At 41.8% G+C, this 18836-nt stretch overlaps 1 pseudogene; it reads left to right on the forward strand.

Annotated features, from left to right (window-relative positions):
* LOC121958975 overlaps positions 1–18836 on the forward strand; it is an 87358-nt pseudogene that overhangs the window by 38454 nt on the left and 30068 nt on the right.

Genomic DNA, 18836 nt, shown 5'->3' on the forward strand with positions numbered 1-18836 from the left:
TCTCGACCGGACAGCTGCCAGGTCAGATTAAAGCGTCACGATCATAACAGCCATGATGTTCACAATAAAAGAGAACATCTTTGGCAACATAGAGCGGTGAAGGGATGACATACTTTTGTAGGCCAACCAGGAAGTTAGCATCGCACTGGTTCCCTCTTCAAAAACCTTATGGGATTTTTTTTTATCACCTAAAATAAATTCTGTGACTTCTGAACAAGTTTATAATGCTTGCACGTTTTGCTCAGCATGATAATCTTCACGGATGAACTCTACTTTATGTTTTTTGAAGCTAAATAAAATCACCAGAACCAAAAAGCTGATTAGGCTATAAAAAAAACTACATCATGGTCGCATGACTTAAACGTCAACTACTTATTACTAACCTTTTTTTTTGTTTCTTTTTTTTCTCAGGTAATTGGCTTGTTACTTGTAACTTGCAACTTCTTCCCAAGGTTTTGCTCAGCTAACCACTGCTTAAAATATTATTTGGATAATCTTTTATGACGTAGCGTTGAACATTGTATTGAATGGCGTTGCTTCATTCATATTTTAAACAGATGCCAGCACTCTTCTGTCATCACCATATATTTGTATTCATTCTGTAAATGGTTATTCAGAGATGCAGACACACCGAACGTGTATTTGTTTGGGGTTTTTTATTATAATTGGATTGTGGGAGGGAACCTGAGCACCAGGAGAAAACCCTCCCAAAAATTTAAACTTTTGTTTGATTTTTTTTTTTTTATTAATTTGGGGTCAATTTCGAGTGTCCAATCAGCCTAAAATGTAATCTTTGGATTGTGTGAGGAACACCGCGCAGACGGATGATCACAAAATGCCGAATGAAAAGCACATAAATTGCACCAACAGTCTCTCAGGGTTAAAAGAAGAAAAGTATCAGTGTGTAATATGTGTGTTTCGATGTTTTTATAACTGTGAGTGTGATACAGCCGCTGATGTTTGTTCATCCAGAGGGAAATTATTGTGCAGCAGCTGCAGGACAAGCAGGGGAATCAAACAATATAAACAGTAAACATTAACATGAAAAACAAACGTGCAGCATGTCAGAGCATTATTTTCAATAAGCACACTGCAGAGCTTCAGGTTACATAAATGGAAAAATGAAAACCATCATTAAGCGTCATAATTAGTGATCATTACAGCTGCGTTACAGGAAGCCGTGACTCGAACACTTCCTCGACCCGTCAGCCTCCTCAGGGAGAATTATTCAGCAGGAATTACGCCACGTTCTGAATTTTATTGCATTTTATTGCCTTTTCTTCTTTTTGTTTATTTATTCTGCTGCAGCGACTCTCGTTTCCTCTGAAGCATCTCAGTGAATTTAATCTCCCGTTCCTCGCACCGTCACCTCCCCGCGCTCCGCTTTTTGTTCTTTTCAAAGCCTGAAGCTGCTGCTGCCCCTCCTCCACCGGGGTTTACACAGCGTGTGTGTGTGTGTGTGTGTGTGTGTGTGTGTGTGTGTGTGTGTGTGTCTTTCATATCATTGGGTACACCAACATATGCACACACACACACACACACACACACACACACACACATAAAGCCTGAGTATCGCCTCCTCTTCTGTAACATCTCTATCTCATTATTCCTCCCTCCCTCTCGCTCAGCCACTCATTCACTCTCTCTCTAAGTGTGTGTGTGTGTATGTATGTGTGTGTGTGTGTGTGTGTGTGTGTGTGTGTGTCTCAGTCAGTGTGCCGATGCGTCGCGATGCGCTCGCCGCTGGCAGTGAACAGGTGTTCAGTACAGTCTGCCAGAGCCGGAGCTCCACAATCGGGAGCAGTTAGAGACACACGCTCTCCTCCACACACACACACTCACACACACACACACACGCCCAGGATCGAGCATCAAACCGACCCACCTTGGCCCGGCCGGCTCCCCTCCCCCCCCCCCCCCCTCCGGAGATGATCCGGAGCTCCAGAGGCAGCCAGGAGGCATCAGACAGAGAGGTTTAACCCAGCCGAGGAGACTCTGATGCTGGGGCAGATCTGCTGCTGAACAGCCTGTTGGACTTCCTGCGGAGGATTTCCACTCTTTGTAGTGAGCATTACTGACGCCTGAGTTTCACTTTTCGGGTTAAAATCTGCAGAAAAAGTGACAGAAATTTAAAAAATCATCTAGCATTTTTTTAAAAAAATCTTTTGAGCAACTTTTGCATCTTTTTAAAAAATTTTTGAAAGCAGAATAGTTCTGTTTTTTTGCCAGGATTGTTCAGCAGCTCACTGGGATCCAGTTAGAGTCAAGCTGGGACTGCTGGGAGCTGCGTCTTTGTTGAATTTTGCTGCAGTCCAGCGTGAAGTCAGACTGCAGCTTTGAGTCGCTGAAGGAGGAGAAATGTAGGAGACGTTTGATGAAGTGATCGATGAAATTCGTGGTGGTGACGATGCTGTGAAGAGTCTGCGGTGACAGTTTGACGCGACGGGGCCTGGAGGATTTAAAGAGAAGAAATTGAGATTATTTTTCATTTGGATGTTTGGACTGTGAACACGGGGAGGAAAATAGACAGAAGGTGTGAGAACTTTCCGAACATCCTCTTCCTCTTCTTCTCTGGGATCTGTTTCCTCTCGTTCACGTGTGAGTTCACCTGGAAACACCTGTCGAGGACAAACTGTGTTTCTCTTCAGTGTGGATTTATTTTCCTCACGTTCTCATCTACCCTCTCTTCTGCTGTGTGTGTGTGTGTGTGTGTGTGTGTGTGTGTGTGTCTGTGTGTGTGTGTGTGTGTGTGCGTGCGTGTGCGTGTGTACTTGCGCGCTTGCGTGTGTGTGTGTGTGTCAGGTCGGACAGTAAGATCTCTCGGTTGGCCCAGAGGTGGAACCAGAGGGCAGCAGGAGATGCTCTGATCAAAGACCTGAAGCCCCTGGTGTACACGGGAATCTCCCGATCCTCACTCAGCCTGGACAGGTGAGGACACACACACACACACACACACACACGCACATGCACATGCACATGCATTGGCTCATTGCTGCACCACAGGGTGTCCTGATACGTGAAAAAAAGGTTGATAACTTGCAGAACGACCCTTTAAAGGTGAAGTGTGTAAGATTTGGGAGGATGTTTTTGTTGACACCTGGCGGTGAATTGCTGATTGTAACCAGCTGAAACTATTTAGGAGGTTTTTTTGTCGGTAGCCGAATTATCCTCAGAGGTGTCTTCCTCCATAAAACAAACGGAGCAGCTGATTTAAACAGGTAAAAACACTGAATAAAGCAGTTTCATGTCACACATCTGTATTTCTTCGATGCAGTTTAACATGTTGGAGACTTGTGGCTCGCCCACCAAATGCAAACGCGTGCTCATCCTTTTCCTCCAATGATCTGAGATCCAGATGTTTAGGAGGTTTTTACCAGGAGCCAAATTATCCACTGAGGTCTCTTCATCTCCTAAACAATCAGAGCAGCTGATGTAAATCAGTAAAAACACAGAATAAAGCAGTTTAATGTTATAAATCAGTGTAACTCGGACACTGCTCTTTGCAGAGGGGCTTACATTTACACCGTGTCCCTCTCTGTCATCAGTGTTTGGTTTGTCCTTTCTAGGCTACTGTAGAAACATGGTGGTGCAACATAGTGATCTCCATAGACGGGGACCTGCCCCCTGTGTACATATAAATGGCTCATGCTGAGGCAGTGATACTCAGCTTAAGGCCCTCAAACCGTTTTCTAATTCACCATAAAAATAAAGCGATTCACACTGGGAATTGTTTTTGTCCTTTTAGTCTCCACAGAGACTAAAACAGCATCAACTTAGAGCTTGTTGATCAAAAAAGTGCCAGAGGATCCACCACACCTCTGACAGAGGTCCTAGCTACGTCCCTAATGTCCTAAAATCCGAAAAAAATGTCCTAAAATCCTAGAATTGTCCTGAAATTCTAGACACGACCTTAAATCTCAGAAATATCCTGAAATCCTAGAAACCTCCTAAAATCAGAGAAACATCCTGAAATACTAGAAATGTCCTTAAATCCTTTAAAAAAATCCTAAAATCTTAGAAATTTCTTGACATCCTATAAATATCCTAAAATCCTAAAAAAAACCTCCTAAAATCCAAGAAACAATTGATTGATTTTTTTAAAAAAAAGGTACAAAAAGGTAAAAGGTAAAAAAAAAACTACAAGGGAGAAGTTAACTACAACTCCCAGAGTGCATTTCAGTAGCAACCAGCCGATGACACACACATCAGTTTTAAACTATTTTACTTTTGGTTGAATTCAGCTGCTGTGGCGTCATATTTTGTTCTTCGATAAAGCTCTTATTCAAACCTCTGAATGGGTTCTTTGCCATGGCAACAGCAGCTGAGGCTCATGGGTATTGTAGTGTTTAGAGGCATCCACCAAAGCGGCATTAAAAACCAAGCATGATATTGAAGGGAAATACTTGAGGAGGCAAAAATAGATGATGTGCAGAGCGTTGAGTCTGTTATATGAAAGTGTGTTTGTGGTCGGATTAACCCGAGCTGTTGGGTTAAATTAACCTGTGCTGTCGCCATGGTTACCTGCAGTTTAATGTACCTTGAGCTGTGGCTCAGAGGACTGGTTAACCTGGACAACTGCTCCTAAAACAGCAGATCGGTGTAGTTTTTAGCAAACAAACCGGAAGAAATCTGGCATTTTTGGAGGACTATTTCTGCACGTTTGGTGCTGTAGTGTGTATTTGTGTCAGCAGGACGGTGTGTGAGGTAATTCAGGAACATGTCATTGACACACTGTGGCTCACTGATGGGTTTCTAACAACGAAAAAGCGCTATGGCAACGACAGCTGTTATACAAGCGTTCCCTCGGGTGGCGGAGTTCGACCCTGACATGTATTATTGGCGGAATGACCCTTTAAATTTATCGTACTGTATCAGAATGAGTGATTTTGGGCTGAAGCTGCAGTCACAACCCAAAACTGTACCTGCCTCCATCTCTCTCTCTCACACACACACACACACACACACACACACACACACACACACACGCCTCTACATCAGTGAAGGAAATGAAGGACATTACGTCGTAGTGTATTACTCCGGGAGTCTTAAATTCGGTATGATTACGGTGGGCGATATGAAGAAAATCAAATATTGGTTCTGTCTTCATAAAATTTACAGTTCAGTACTTTTTTCGACAAATTAAAAAAGTAGAAATGCCACAGAAATGTCCTCGATTTTTGACATTTTAACTCATCAAACCCAGAATCATAAGGTTGTATCTTTTTGTCTCTGGACAGTGATGGAGCCTCGGTGACCCGTTTTCTGTTATATATAAAACAAAAACAGCCTCTTAAACATTAAACATAGGATTGTAGTTATAAATAAATCAGAAGAAACTGTTTCTGAAATCTTTCTACTTTTCTCTTTTCTACTGTTTTGCTTCTGAAAGCCAGAAAAATGTTCTTGTCCTTGTTTTTAAATTAAATTTTTTTTTAATAAAAACATAATTTAGGCTTTTTTTGTATGAAAGGAGAATTAGAGTCTGACTGAAATGGGCTCGTGATGGGACGTTGTAAATCGCCTTTTTGATCAATAATTATCATTTGTGTGGATATTCAACGTGTTCTCATTACGACTCGTGACGTTTTGGGTATCCTTATGTGTCAGCTGTTTACAGGCCGTTACTGCGATGTCAACAAATGTACGTGGTGGGACGACGAAGCACGTCGTAATGTTTACACAACATGGTCACATGACAGCTGACGCAGACCGTCGTGATGCGTAGGTTTAGGCAAAAGAGGCTCATGACGAAGTGTAAAAAACAAAAAAAACCCGCCCGTCAGCACTGTAAGCGTACTCGCGCTCCTTAAATTACGTGGTTACCGGCAACATTATCACCTGACACTTTCATGCGCACGCGGCCGGTTCGGTCCGTACGCGTTCTCAGTGATGCTGCCCACGCGTGTCGGGTGTGGACACGTCAGGCCGTCTGCCAGCGAATGATAACAACGCCGCCGGTTCTGTCCTAACACGTTCTCACCTGACGCCGTCCAGCCACTTACTGGTTGGATGCGGACGGTCGGTGAAAGCACCGACAGAGCGGCGCAATTTGACGAGTCCACTGTGGTTTACAGAATGGAGACACAGCAGGTGATGTGAACTGGATCAGAGTTACATTGAACCGTGTTCAGGACCATCTTACCAGGTGTTCACGCTGCACAAACCGGCTGCACTTTGGGGTCGAGGACTCTGATTCAGGCCCGGGTCTCTGATGTGAAATCCTCTTCGGGGCCGTTTGTTATTTTCTTGTTTATCTGCCTGCAGCTCGTCTATCATGTCTTACCTTTAAGGACATCTCTGTCTGTGGACCTTTCGGTCTAATAAACACACTAAACAAGTTACTACGTCCACCAAGGACGAGATGTTTCCAGCTGTGTTTGTATGTTTGACGGCAGGATCAGTTTATTATTTTGTGAATGAAGTAACGAAAGTCGTTTGATGCAGATTGAAGGGTAATGCGATGATTTCAGAGACAGTTTATGGCACATGGACTTCCTCAAATCCTCCAGCAGGGCCATTAATTACCAGAGCATTTTAATGGATTTATTCACGGAGGTTTTTTTTAATGGGATACTGTTGTGTGTTCATGGCAAAGATCATGCGTCTCTCAGTGAACCCTGAGAGCCGATAATGACGCGATAACAGTTTTAACATTCACGTAGTTTTAACATCAAGTCCCTGAATATTTTATGATACTGAAACGTAAACTGTTTAACATTCAAAAGGTGAAAAATAAGGTCGAATTAAAATGTTGTTCTCCTCCATTAAGAACTGCATGAATATTTTATAACACACACACACACACACATACACACACACACACACACACACACACACACACAGAGCTCCAGATGTCTGCTGTGTATTTACTGTCAGGCTAAACAGTGAAATTTGCAGAACAATTATAAAAGCAATTACTTCCTTTTTAATAATTTAAAGCCTTTTGCTGAGATCTCTGTGTATGTGTGTGTGTGTGTGTGTGTGTGTGTGTGTGTGTCTGTGTGTGTGTGTGTGTGTGTGTGTGTGTGTGTGTGTGTGTGTGTTGCATCTGTGCGTGCATGCATGTGTGTTCAAGAATTGATGTTTGGGTCAATTTGTGCGCTGAAAGCAATTCTGTTTAACAAGCTCAGATTTCATGAACATAAACACACACACACACACACACACACACAGGGGAACTTGACTGGCTGTCGCCTTTAAAGTTGGTGTCAGTTTAGTGTCGCCGTTTTAAAATGTTTGAGTTCAGCAGCTGTGAACTGATCTTCAGTCTCTTTTTTTCGGTCTGTCTGCAGCTGATGTTCGTGCATCACTCACCTGAGTCTGCAGGTGCAGCATGATGGAAACGTTGTTTTATTAACCAAACACTGATCATGACCCGCAGGACGGTGCTGTAGCTGCCGTTTACAAAGAACCGTGAATTTAGGAATAAAAATACTGTTGTTTTACAAAATTATTGATTCAAGAAGTAAAATAACTGATTTATGAAATCATCCGACAGTAGCGTTAGCATGAGATTCCTGAAATGTTATTATCTCAGCGACCGCAGCGTGTGAATGAGCGGCCAGTAAAAACATGGCTGCCGCACCGCCACACGCTGACCTGACATGAGATTCGATCGTAGTCTCCGCTCACGTCGATAATTGCTGAGCTTTTGTGGAAACGAACGTACGGCCAGTTTTATGTTGTACGTTTGTTTTATCGATGAGGGCCATTATGAGCACGTTGTGTGTCACCAGAAACTCTTAAAAGATACGAGAGAGTCTGATTATTTTAATGTAAATCTGCATTAAATACATCAGCTCCTTTTCGGATCAGTTTCCAAGCAGCTTTTATTCTGGATTCAGATTCGGCGAAGAGATACGGAGGCTGTCAGGTCACATTAGGTGCAGAGGCAGTGAGCCAATCAGCAGCAGCGTGTGAAGTCCCGCTGAGCTGAGTGCAGAACAATCAGGCGAAGCAGCAATTATCATCTGACGGCTGCTAATGACCAGACGCTGCAGGTGTGTTTTCTTGCAGCCGCTGCAGCTCGAGAGCCACTTCACATCGAGATAATGAGCGCGTGATGGTGAATGTAGTGCTTCTGTTTGATGCAGAGAATCAGTGTACAAAGACACATTAATACAGCTGTGTGCAACAGGAAAAAAGATGTGATCATGCGTTTGTTTCCGCTTTGGTTGGCAGTGGACTGTACGAGGTGTTTTCTCTCCACAGCAGCCACTTATAGCGCCTTGTCATTTCTGCTTGAGCGTGCTGTGGAGGACAAGCGTGGGCTGCAGGCGACGGGGGGTCATTCAGGCGCCAGCTGAAAAAACTGAAAAAATGTTTTGTGACAGTGTGACAGCAGAGAGACGGGAGCTCTGACAGGTCACACAGAAGCTGGCGCGTTTCTGATTTTCTACACGATCTGTTCTGTACCTCGTCCTCGATCTCTTTTCTCTGCTCCAGTGATACTTAACTTACAGCTCGAGGGCCAAATCTGGCCCCAAAAAGGACACTTGGTGGCCCTGCAGTCATTTTCTGTTTCACAGTGAAAATAAAGTGATTGACACTGCAGATTTTTAAAATAATTTTAGTATCCATAAGGTGTCAGAGATAGAGCTTGTTTATCCAAAAAGTGCCAGTGGAGGATCCCCCAAAACCCCCGACAGAGGTCCTAGCTAAGACTCTAATGTCCTAAAGAGACATGCTATATGTCCTGAAGTTCCAGAGGTGTCCCAAAATCTGAGAAATTTCATTACATCCTAGTAATGTCCCAAAATCGCAGAAACATGCTGAAAAACTAGAAAACCCTAATTACCCAGAAACATGTAAAACCCTTAAAATTTCCTTTAATCCTGGAAATGTCCTAAAATCCCAGAAATATCCTCAAATCCTAAAAACATCCAAAAATCCCAGTAATGTCCTAAAATTCTAGAAATGTACTAAAATCCTGAAAATTTCCTAAAATCCTAAAAAGGTCCTGAAATCCTAGAAATGTTCTAAAATCTGAGAAATGTCCTAAAATCCAAGAAATGTCTTAAAATGCTAAAAATCGTATAAAACCCAGGAAACTGTGTAAAATCTCAGAAACGTGTGGGGCTGCTGTGATTGGCCCCCGGCCTCCTGTTGTTGCACTAAAGGGCCCCCTGCTGAGCGATTTGAGCGTTTTACGCCTTTCTTCTCCCTCTAAACCCTCAGACGATTCTGCAGATTTCAGTCAGTTTTATTCATTTATTTTCTGGACGCTTCCTGACTTTTGTCTCTCCGTCCCTGCAGACGCCTCCCGGGCGTTATGACCCAGCAGATGCAGAACCTGCAGTTGTCCCAGACCAGGAAGTGCCCCGGAGGGCCGGCCTCCCCGAACGCCGCCAAGCGCCTCTACAGGAACCTGTCGGAGAAGCTGCGAGGGAGCACCTCCTCCTTTGAAGATGCCTACTTCTTCGGCAAGACGGACCGCCTCCGCAAAGCCTCGGTGAGTGAGCCGCTGAGCGAGAGGAGGAAGATTTAATTATCGTTGTTTGCACTGAATCATAATGTGAGAACAAACCTGCCGGTCAGACAAAGTTAACAGGAGGAGAAAACATTTAAATTACTGTGTGAACATCCAGCACCTTGATATCATCTGAGAGACAAACAAATGTGTTAGATAACCATTTTCTCTTTAAAACATCAGAAAATAGTGACAGTTTTACAGTTCCTCTGACCCCATACCGAACAACACTGTAGGTCACAGACCTCCGAGGCATCGAAGTGAGCTATTGTTCTTTCAAAATGGAAAATAAAGCAATAATTGGTATTTCTGCGTCACTGTGTTGTTATGCTGCACTCGGCGGGATTTTGCAGGTGTGAACAGCTCACTGCTGCTTCCTGCTGCATCACCCACCAATATTTTAAACTGATCCGTAGTCAAAAAATGCCAAAAATAATCTCACTGACAAACATTTCCTGTGACTCCTTCATAATAAAATCAGCTCGTGCTTTACCAGTTAAATGTTGCATTTTAGTCTCTTATCATGTCTTGATAACTGTGTGTGTGTTGATGCATGTGTCCTAAATGTAGTCCAGATTGTGTATTTGAGTGTAATCAGTGAATTTGCAGCTCAGCTCCTACAATAAGTCTAAAATACACTGTGGAAACTAAATAGTTACATTCAGACTGTTCAGGTCCAAAAATGCTCCATTGAAACCCATTCAAACTGACATTTTTGATCCCACAGCCATCAGAGCAGAAAAACAGGACTTGTATTATTTCTGGGTGTCCTTCTGGGCTTTTGACTCTGAATTTGTCATTTTGACTATTTTCCAGCTGATGAGGTCATTTTGACCATATTTGGCTGTCATGTTTTGGCAGGAGCGGCCATGCGGCGGTCTTGTTGGGGTGGAGGTGTGTGGACAGTTAAATCATTTCACACACACAAACTATTGATCACTAGAACCATCCGGAAACTTGCACAATTATCAAGCAGCAGCCAATAATTTAAGACACAAAAAAATGTAATAAATTACAGAGAACAGGTTAAAGGAGCTGATTTCTCTCACTGCAGTTGGACTTTGTGTAATATCATGTGACCGGGAAATGACTGATGGATTGATGGATTGATTGTCTACAGTATGTAGACTTTGTGACATTAGTATTAGACTTTGTGCTCGTTGGTACCGAGCCGCTCGTCAACATGATTCAGATTTCGTCTGAATGATGTTAAAGAAGAAAAGATTGTCCACATGAGAGTCTGAAGGAAACTCGTCCGGCTGCTCGTGTCTCAGACAGAAGGATCAATAACGATCCGGTTTCACTAATTCTGTTACCAGCCCTGAACGCTGCGTCCTTTCATGTGTCACGTCTGTTATTGGATCTGTGAGCCGCCGCCCGCAGCTGCGGTTACATCACCGGCCGCTCCGCTGTCCTCACTCTGTCTTCCCTCAGCTCGAGAGCCTTGCTCGAGGACACTCGATGGACGGCGTCGCTGGAGAGCATTTGGAGCACTTCTCACTCTCCAGCAGCACCTCTCACACACATTTGGACTCTGACATTCATCATGTGTGACGAGTGTTTGGAGTGTGTGTGTGTGACTGACATTTACAGATCAGTCACAACAGCAGACATGAAAGAGCGCAGACGGAGGACGAGCGAAATCTGTCAACGCCGGACGGCTCAGAATTATAGTAAAAAACTGTCAAATTAATAAATAAGTCATGAAAAGTGAATCAGCTGTTAGACTGATGGATGCCACTGATACTCAGGAACACGGCTCAAATCTGGCCCCCGAAATGGTGCCAGGTGGCCCCCCAAACGTTATCTAATTCACAGGGAAATAAAGTGATTCACACTGAATCCGTAAGGCGTCAGAGACATAAAACAGCATCAAAATAGATCAAAAAAAGAGCCAGAGGAGGATCCCCCACACCCCCGACAGAGGACACAGCTGAGACGCTAATGTCCTAAATCCTGTAAATGTCCTAAATGTCCTTATATCAGAGAAATGTCCTAAAATCTGAGAAATGCCCCAAAATCTGAGAAGTGTCGTAAAATCTCAGGAATGTCCATAAATCCTAATTATGTCCTAAAATCCTTAAAAAGTTCCAAATCCTGAAAAACATCCTAAAAATTTGTAAAAAATCCTACAAATGTGCTTTAATTTGGGAAATGTCCTAAAATCCCAGAGACATGTTTTGGGGCCGCTTCGAGTGGCCCCTGTCCCCCTGTCATTTTGCAGAAATGTCCCCCTGACAGAGTTTTGTGTCCCTGGAGGAGACTGATTAATAACAGACTTAGTCTTCGTCCTGACGAGCTGCAAAATGTGTTTGAATAACGACAAACTCTTCAGTTGATAATGAATACGGTTTGGCTCACAGTTTGGCTGCAGCTGTTTTCCGTCATCATGAGCTCGAACGTTATGTTCGTGCTGAGGAGAGGACAGGAAGTCGACTGCAGGTCGAAGACGCCACTTTCCTGCAGGCTGATGTGTTTGTTCGACAGGTGTTTCAAACACGGCTCAGATGTATTATTATTATTTTTAATCTGCAGCACAACAGGTTAATCAGGTCAAACTCTGTAATCAGAGCAGCAACAACAATGTTTGATTAAATCAGCCACCGGCGTGTTTGGATTAACCCCGTCAGCCCCGACAGCTGACAGTCAGTTGTTTGTTAAAGCCGGCTGATTCTTTATAAAGTTCAGAAGCCCACTTTAAGGCAAGGCAGCTTTATTTATGCTGCACGATTCATACAACAGAGCTATTCAGAGCGCTTCGAGGAGCGATAAACGATATGAAAAGGACAGAAGCTTACAATAAAAATGAAGAGAAACGTTATAAAAGCTAAAATGAAATTACAATTTTTCAAAAGATCACCAGAATAAGTAACAAAAGTGCAGAAAAGAGGTGCAGAGATCAAGTATAACTCAGACTTGACTGTTACACAACTTCACTGTGAAGATGAATTAAAAAGCTGAAAGTTCAACCAAACACTGAAGACTTTTTTTAGTCGACCGAAACGTTACGTAAACGTTCATGAACTGAAAAAAAAAAAACACTTACTGCACGGTGATGTAACCTTACCAACATTGTCACCAAGGTGGCAACTTATTAACTGACAGCATTCATCAGCTCGGCCCTTAAATATGCGTAACTTTAAAGGGATAGTTCATCCAAAAATGAAAATCCAGTGCCCACCTCCGGACCCTCATGCTGATGGAAAGTCGGCTGAAGTCTTTAGTCCACAAAACACAGCCGGAGGTTGAAAAGGTGCAAGGTAGATTTATTAGTCATTTTTAAACACAGTTTAAAAACTAAAATTTGATCCTGCTGTATCTTTGAAACTGAAGGATGAGTTTATAAAAACCAGCAGGTGCTTGTTTTTCTGCACGCTGCGTCTTTATATTGACACTTACAGTCACAGGTAGAACAATGGCGCAGTAATTCTTCGTGTGCTTTATTTTTGCTGAACTCGCCTCAGTTTCCACAAAAGATTCTTCACGTACAAAATAGAGTTTTCTCTTTATGATAATCACGTGACAAAGTCTGTCCAGGGTGGTCAACATGAGCGCTTTTTTCTCCTACAGTCGTAAAGTCAATTTTTGGCGCGTTTTCACATTCAGTCGTAAATGTTTTGGTGCTTGTTTTCTCATGTGGAAGTTAATGTCGTGCTCTTGTTTTTCCCTCCAGTAGTTCATTTTTTGGCGTTTGTTTCCTCGTGCAGACGATGCAGGGCAGCGACTGCATCTTCGAGGCGGTGGAGCAGCAGGACCTGGACACGGTGCAGATCCTCCTCTACCAGTTCTCGGCCGAGGAGCTGGACCTCAACACCCCCAACAGCCAGGGCCTGACGCCGCTGGACATCGCCATCATGACCAACAACACACCCATCGCCAAACTGCTGCTGAAAGCCGGCGGCAAGGAGAGCCCGCACTGTGAGTACAGCACGTCTTTATCGTCTGTGAAAATGTCACGTCTCTCCTGTTTCTGTTGTTTTGGTAAAAAGGTGAAATCTGCTCCTTGTTTTTTGCTCCTCTTCAGGAGTCCCGCGGATCCTTAAAAAAACCTGGAAATAAAGTCTGAAATGGTATTAAGTTAAATAAAACATTTTTAAAGTCTTAGAAATGCTCAGAGAAAGGAAGTAAGATTTCATTATAAAATCTCAAAATGACTGGTCGCATTTGCAATATAATTTAATAATTGAATAAATTCTTAATCTTAAACTCATCATGATGGGAATCTCACATTCACACTGAGAAACACAAAATCGGCCAGAAAGCCGACCAGAAAGGTCAGAAATCTCCCGCTTCTGTTGGTAAATCGAAAACATACCTTAAAACAAAAAAAGTCTCAAGCTGTAGGAACCTCGCTCACGGATCACGGCAGACTTGGGGTAAAATATTTAAAAAATATCAAAGATTTATTCCGAAAAAATTAATTAAAGGAAAATAGAATTAGCGGCTGTCCCTCAGTTGCATTTCGACTTTTAATGGCCAACTGAAAAATGCAACCAGTTCCCCATTTTTACAGACCGACTCACAGGGGAGCTCGTGCATATCTCGTTAAAAAATGAATTATTTAAATAGAGAATAAATATATATATAAATATCCTCTGTGCCACACTTCCACAGTGTTTCCTAATATTTGCTGTTTTTGTGAAGTCTGCTGCCGTCTCTCCTCATTGTTTCTCTCCGCTCTGACCTTTCGGTCCCAAGCCTCGTTTACAGGTGAGCACATCAGTTATGGTCGTCATTGGTCGCACTGGTTGTCATGGTGACGCTCATATAAAAGTAGTGGGGGGGTCAACTCTGAGACCTGCAGTGAGGCGGAAACTATGGGCCCTATTTAAAATATCTAGAGCACCTGGTCTAAAGAGCAATAAGAGCTAAAAACATGTTTTTTTAAAAAATTTAATTTACCCTTTGAAACTCAGAAAAATAGCTTGCTTTCTTTCAAGGCCATTAAAAAGAAATTACCCAAAATTTAACAAGAAATTTTAAAAATACAAGAAAATTATCTGAAAATTTAGTAAAAATAAATTTAAAAAAAATGAAATTTGAAATAAAAAAAAACAACCCCCAAAAAGGACTTTATCATAATTTTGTAACATAATTTCAAATATGTAATCTGGATTATTATTTCCATTGTTTTATCATTTCCAAATACATTAAATACATTATTAAATACATTCCTAATACATTATGTGAATTTCACCGTCAAGCCGAGTGGGACATTCAAACTTTTAAACTCTGTGGAGAAAATAAGGAACGAATAGTCTCGCTCAGTGCTGAACAGCCAAATCTGATTTGACTGACATGATTCTGAGTCTTAATATATTTCATACCTGCCGGTCGTCCAGAATTCGCAGAGCTGCAGTTACGCGTAACTCATACCGAAGATACGGACATGCAGAAACATCACTGCAGCTTATTTGACAGTTTCCACTTTAGTGAATCCAGTTTCGTGTTTTTAACTCTTTTCCTTGTTTTTCTTCTTTTCACTCTCTGTGATTTTGTTGTCCGCTTGTTGTTCTGTTTTCACAGTTGCTCCCAGTAAAATCTGCCGTCTTTAACCTTTATTAGAAGTGTTAGTAGCAGAAATATACACACACACACACACACACACACACAGTGAGAACATGTTGCACTGTAATAAACGGACTCAAACAATTGTTTCAACTCACGATATAAAAAGGGGCTTCTGCATCATGTGCGTGCGTGCGTGCGTGCGTGCGTGCGTGCGTGCGTGCGTGCGTACAGAATAGCGTGAGTGCTGCAGTGGATCAGACAGGGCCTGTGTTTGTGTCTGCAGCCCAGTCTGGGTCTCCTCTACCTGGACCTGAATGAGCCCGCTATCCCCCTCCTCCTCCACCTCCCCCACCTCCTCCCCCTGCCCACACACACACACACACACACACACACACACACACACACACACACACAGTTTTCTCTCCATCAGTCTCCTGGTTGTCCTCCATAAACCCTGCAAAGACAGGTGGTTCTTACCTTACCACTGAAACCCCATTAGCCCCCACTGTCTGGCAGCGTGTGTTTCAGTGTGTGTGTGTGTGTGTGTGTGTGTGTGTGTGTGTGTGGTGAAACAGTGGCCACTTTACACTGAGCGGGGCCTCCTGCGTGACTCCCTGCTCAACAGCTTTAACAAGGTTTGTCGTTTAATGGTTTAACTTTTCCAATGATGCATGTAACGTCGGGGCAATTACAGCTAAGTGATTTATTGTGCCGTGTGTCGGCGGGCGCAGAGCGGCGAGCGCTCTCCAAACAGCGGCCTGGACTCTGGGCGGCGGTACAATCCCATCCTTGTAAACAAACACAGAGTAAACATTGCCGCTGTTTTCCCTCCTGGGGCCGGCTGCTCTCTGTTTATGTCATTCCTCAAGTGCCAAGTAAATCAGTCAGCCCGGCCTGACAGCCCCGTGTGTGTGTGTGTGTGTGTGTGTGTGTGTGTGTGTGTGTGTGTGTGTGTGTGTGTGTACTGGGTCTGTGTTTTAAGAATATTTGACTTGAGTTAAAGTACATGGTAAAAATCTCCTTTACAAGTAAAAGTCCTGCTTTCTAAATATTACTAAAGTAAAAGTAAACAAGTGTGAGATGTTCGTGCCAGAAAAGATAAATAAATAAAAGCAAGATAATAATAGTAAACTTTATTTATGTCGAGCCTTTTAAAAAAAGAAACACAAAGTGCTTTAAAATAAAAACAGGCCAGCGAGGAAATTCAGCAAAAAAGACCTAAAAGAAATAACAAAACAGAAACAAAACCAAAACAAAACTTAAGTGTTTAAAAAAATCAAATGATTAGTTAAAATCATAAAAATCAATTCAGATAAGGTAAAATGTCAGTAATGTTCACAAAAACACAGAAAGTTAAGAGAAAGTATTCAGATATTTTATTGAAGAAAAGTAGTAATTCTACATAGTAATACTAACAATTTAAAAACACTTTTAATAAGTAAAAATCCTGAATTTAAAACATTCTGTTCCTTCATTTATATATAAATACCATAATATCTGCCTCTGTCTATTCATTTTTAATTTTGGGGGCTGGACTGTTAATTAGGAGATCTAGCAAGAAATTAGGGGAAAAAAAATAATTAATATACCAGAAAATTAGTAATAAAAGCAAAACAAAAAATAAAATTAATTGTAATAAATAAATAAATAAAATAACTGACTTGGAAAAGATGCTTAAGACTTTACAATAATCTGTAACATCATTTTAAATATGTAATTAAGCTAATTATAAACATAGTTTTCCCCAGTTTTTTCTTTTTTCCCACAACATTTTTCCCGGCCTTTTAAGTAAAATCATTTTCTCAGTCGACTGATTTCTTGCAGTCTGTGGAACATTTCTTACTAAGTTATCGTCGCCTTTTCCCCTCTGCTTTTGAAGAAATCACAGCAGTTTTCTTTGGTTTGAATACTTGTGAAAAGCGTCTGAAAGCAGCACAATAAAAGTGACGTCGCTGGTTTCGGAGTTTCAGTAACGAGCCAGAGGAGAAACAAAGGTTCACGTTTCTTTTAATTCATTCAGACGACCCTCAGAAGTCACAGACTGCTGCGTAATAATCGACTTTAATTCAGTTTCCGTCTAATGTTTCATTCGTTAATATCCGTCAAAGAAGACTGTTAATTATGCCGTTTATATGCAGATCAAATATTTCAAACCTCTTTGTTTTAGTCACACTTTCTACGAATGTGTGTGTTAATGTGTGTCCCTGAGCTCACCTCCGCTGGCCGTGCGCTAATTCATGAGGCCCCTCGGGGCCCCTGGGGAGTGCTGGCTCTATATTTAGCCCCCTCCCCGTCCCCTCACCAGGACAATGTCCTCCTGTGTGCGGCAGCTCCTCCTCAGACACAGCAGCCGGTTAATTTACAGCCTTTTCAATTAGCAGCCGTTCGCGGCTAACGGGGCTCTGACAGGCCGAGCCGAGCAGGAAATGACACCTCCAGCTCAGTAATATGGCCGCTGGCGTTTCCAACGGCAACCGCCGGATGGAGAGTCGGGACCACGAGGCCAGCCGGCGTCACGGTTCTCCAAAACTGCTTTTGTTTCTGTTGTTTTCTAAAATACACCAAAGTTTATGTCAGACTTTAGCGGAGATCCAAAAAAAGCATCCAAAGATGTCAAATACTAAGAAGACGTCAACAAGACAAAAGAAGTCAAATCTTTTTTTTAATTTTTTTTTAATTTTTCACCTTTTATGGACAATAAACTATGACGTACATGATGAACCAAACATGAACCAAATCTGTTAATCAGACTCTAATTTCCCCAAATCCATAAATCCTGCCCAAACATATTCCAGATTCTTCCGTGTTGCAAATTCTGAGCATTTCGACCAAAAACTAAGTTGTTTCTGAATCTGAAAAGTTGTTTCCAATCTGGAAAACATCGCAGGTTTCGGGTTGTTTCTTGTGAACGCGATGTCTCAAGAACGTCTCGAGGGAATTTCTAAAAATTTCACACAAACGAGAAATTTGATTTTGTCTGATTTCAGTCAAACGGACACAGTAACGTGTTTTTTGAAAGCACTGACACAATAATTCCACTTCACGACATCATGTGGAGGTGCTGAGTGGGCGTGTTTACTCTGGAAAGAGTCTTGGACGTAATCGTCTTTTATGTCCTCTTGTCATTAAGATTTTGTCCATGAATGTTTTTTTGGTGAAAACTGGTTCTGGAGAAAAGAGCTTTGAGAAATTTGAGTTCACAACAATCATCTCACAGCACAACGTCAAGATTCAGTACGTGTGTGACCGACAAAAACCTCCTAAACTGCAGGTTATTACAAAGCTTTCGCTCTCCGCTCACGGTCAAGAACGTTTCATTTTTTGCTTCAAGTGGTACTTCAGGTTCTCTGTTTTCATAAACACAGATAGATATTTAGATATTTATACAGAAAAATAAATTAGAGCTGAATCAGACGAGACCATAGTGCATACAAGTGTGGGAGTACGGAGTTATTTTGTAGTTGCTTTTTTTACTTTTATTTTAATTTTATTTTTTTTTATTGTTCTTTTAACTGTTTTTTTATTTTTTCAATTGTTATTATTATTATTTTTTTATTACATAAAGTGATTTATTGTCTTATATTTGTATGTATGAGTGAAGTGATTCAGTGACCATGTGTGACACTGTTTAAGTGAAAAAAATGAAATAAAAAAGATACATAATAACGATGAAATAAAATAGTGCAAGTTAACCCTTTGAAGCCTGCAGCGACGTGTCTTAGTATTTAAGTAGTATTTATCTCTGAGAAAATTGGTGCAATTTCTTTGAAAAAGATAAAAAAAGGCAAAAGTAACTTGGTTCAAAATGTTCTGCAAATTGCAAGACACTGGCAGATTCAGAAAATGATATTTAAAA

Source organism: Plectropomus leopardus, chromosome 19, assembly GCF_008729295.1.
Source record: "Plectropomus leopardus isolate mb chromosome 19, YSFRI_Pleo_2.0, whole genome shotgun sequence".
In the NCBI taxonomy this organism is placed as follows: domain Eukaryota; kingdom Metazoa; phylum Chordata; class Actinopteri; order Perciformes; family Serranidae; genus Plectropomus; species Plectropomus leopardus.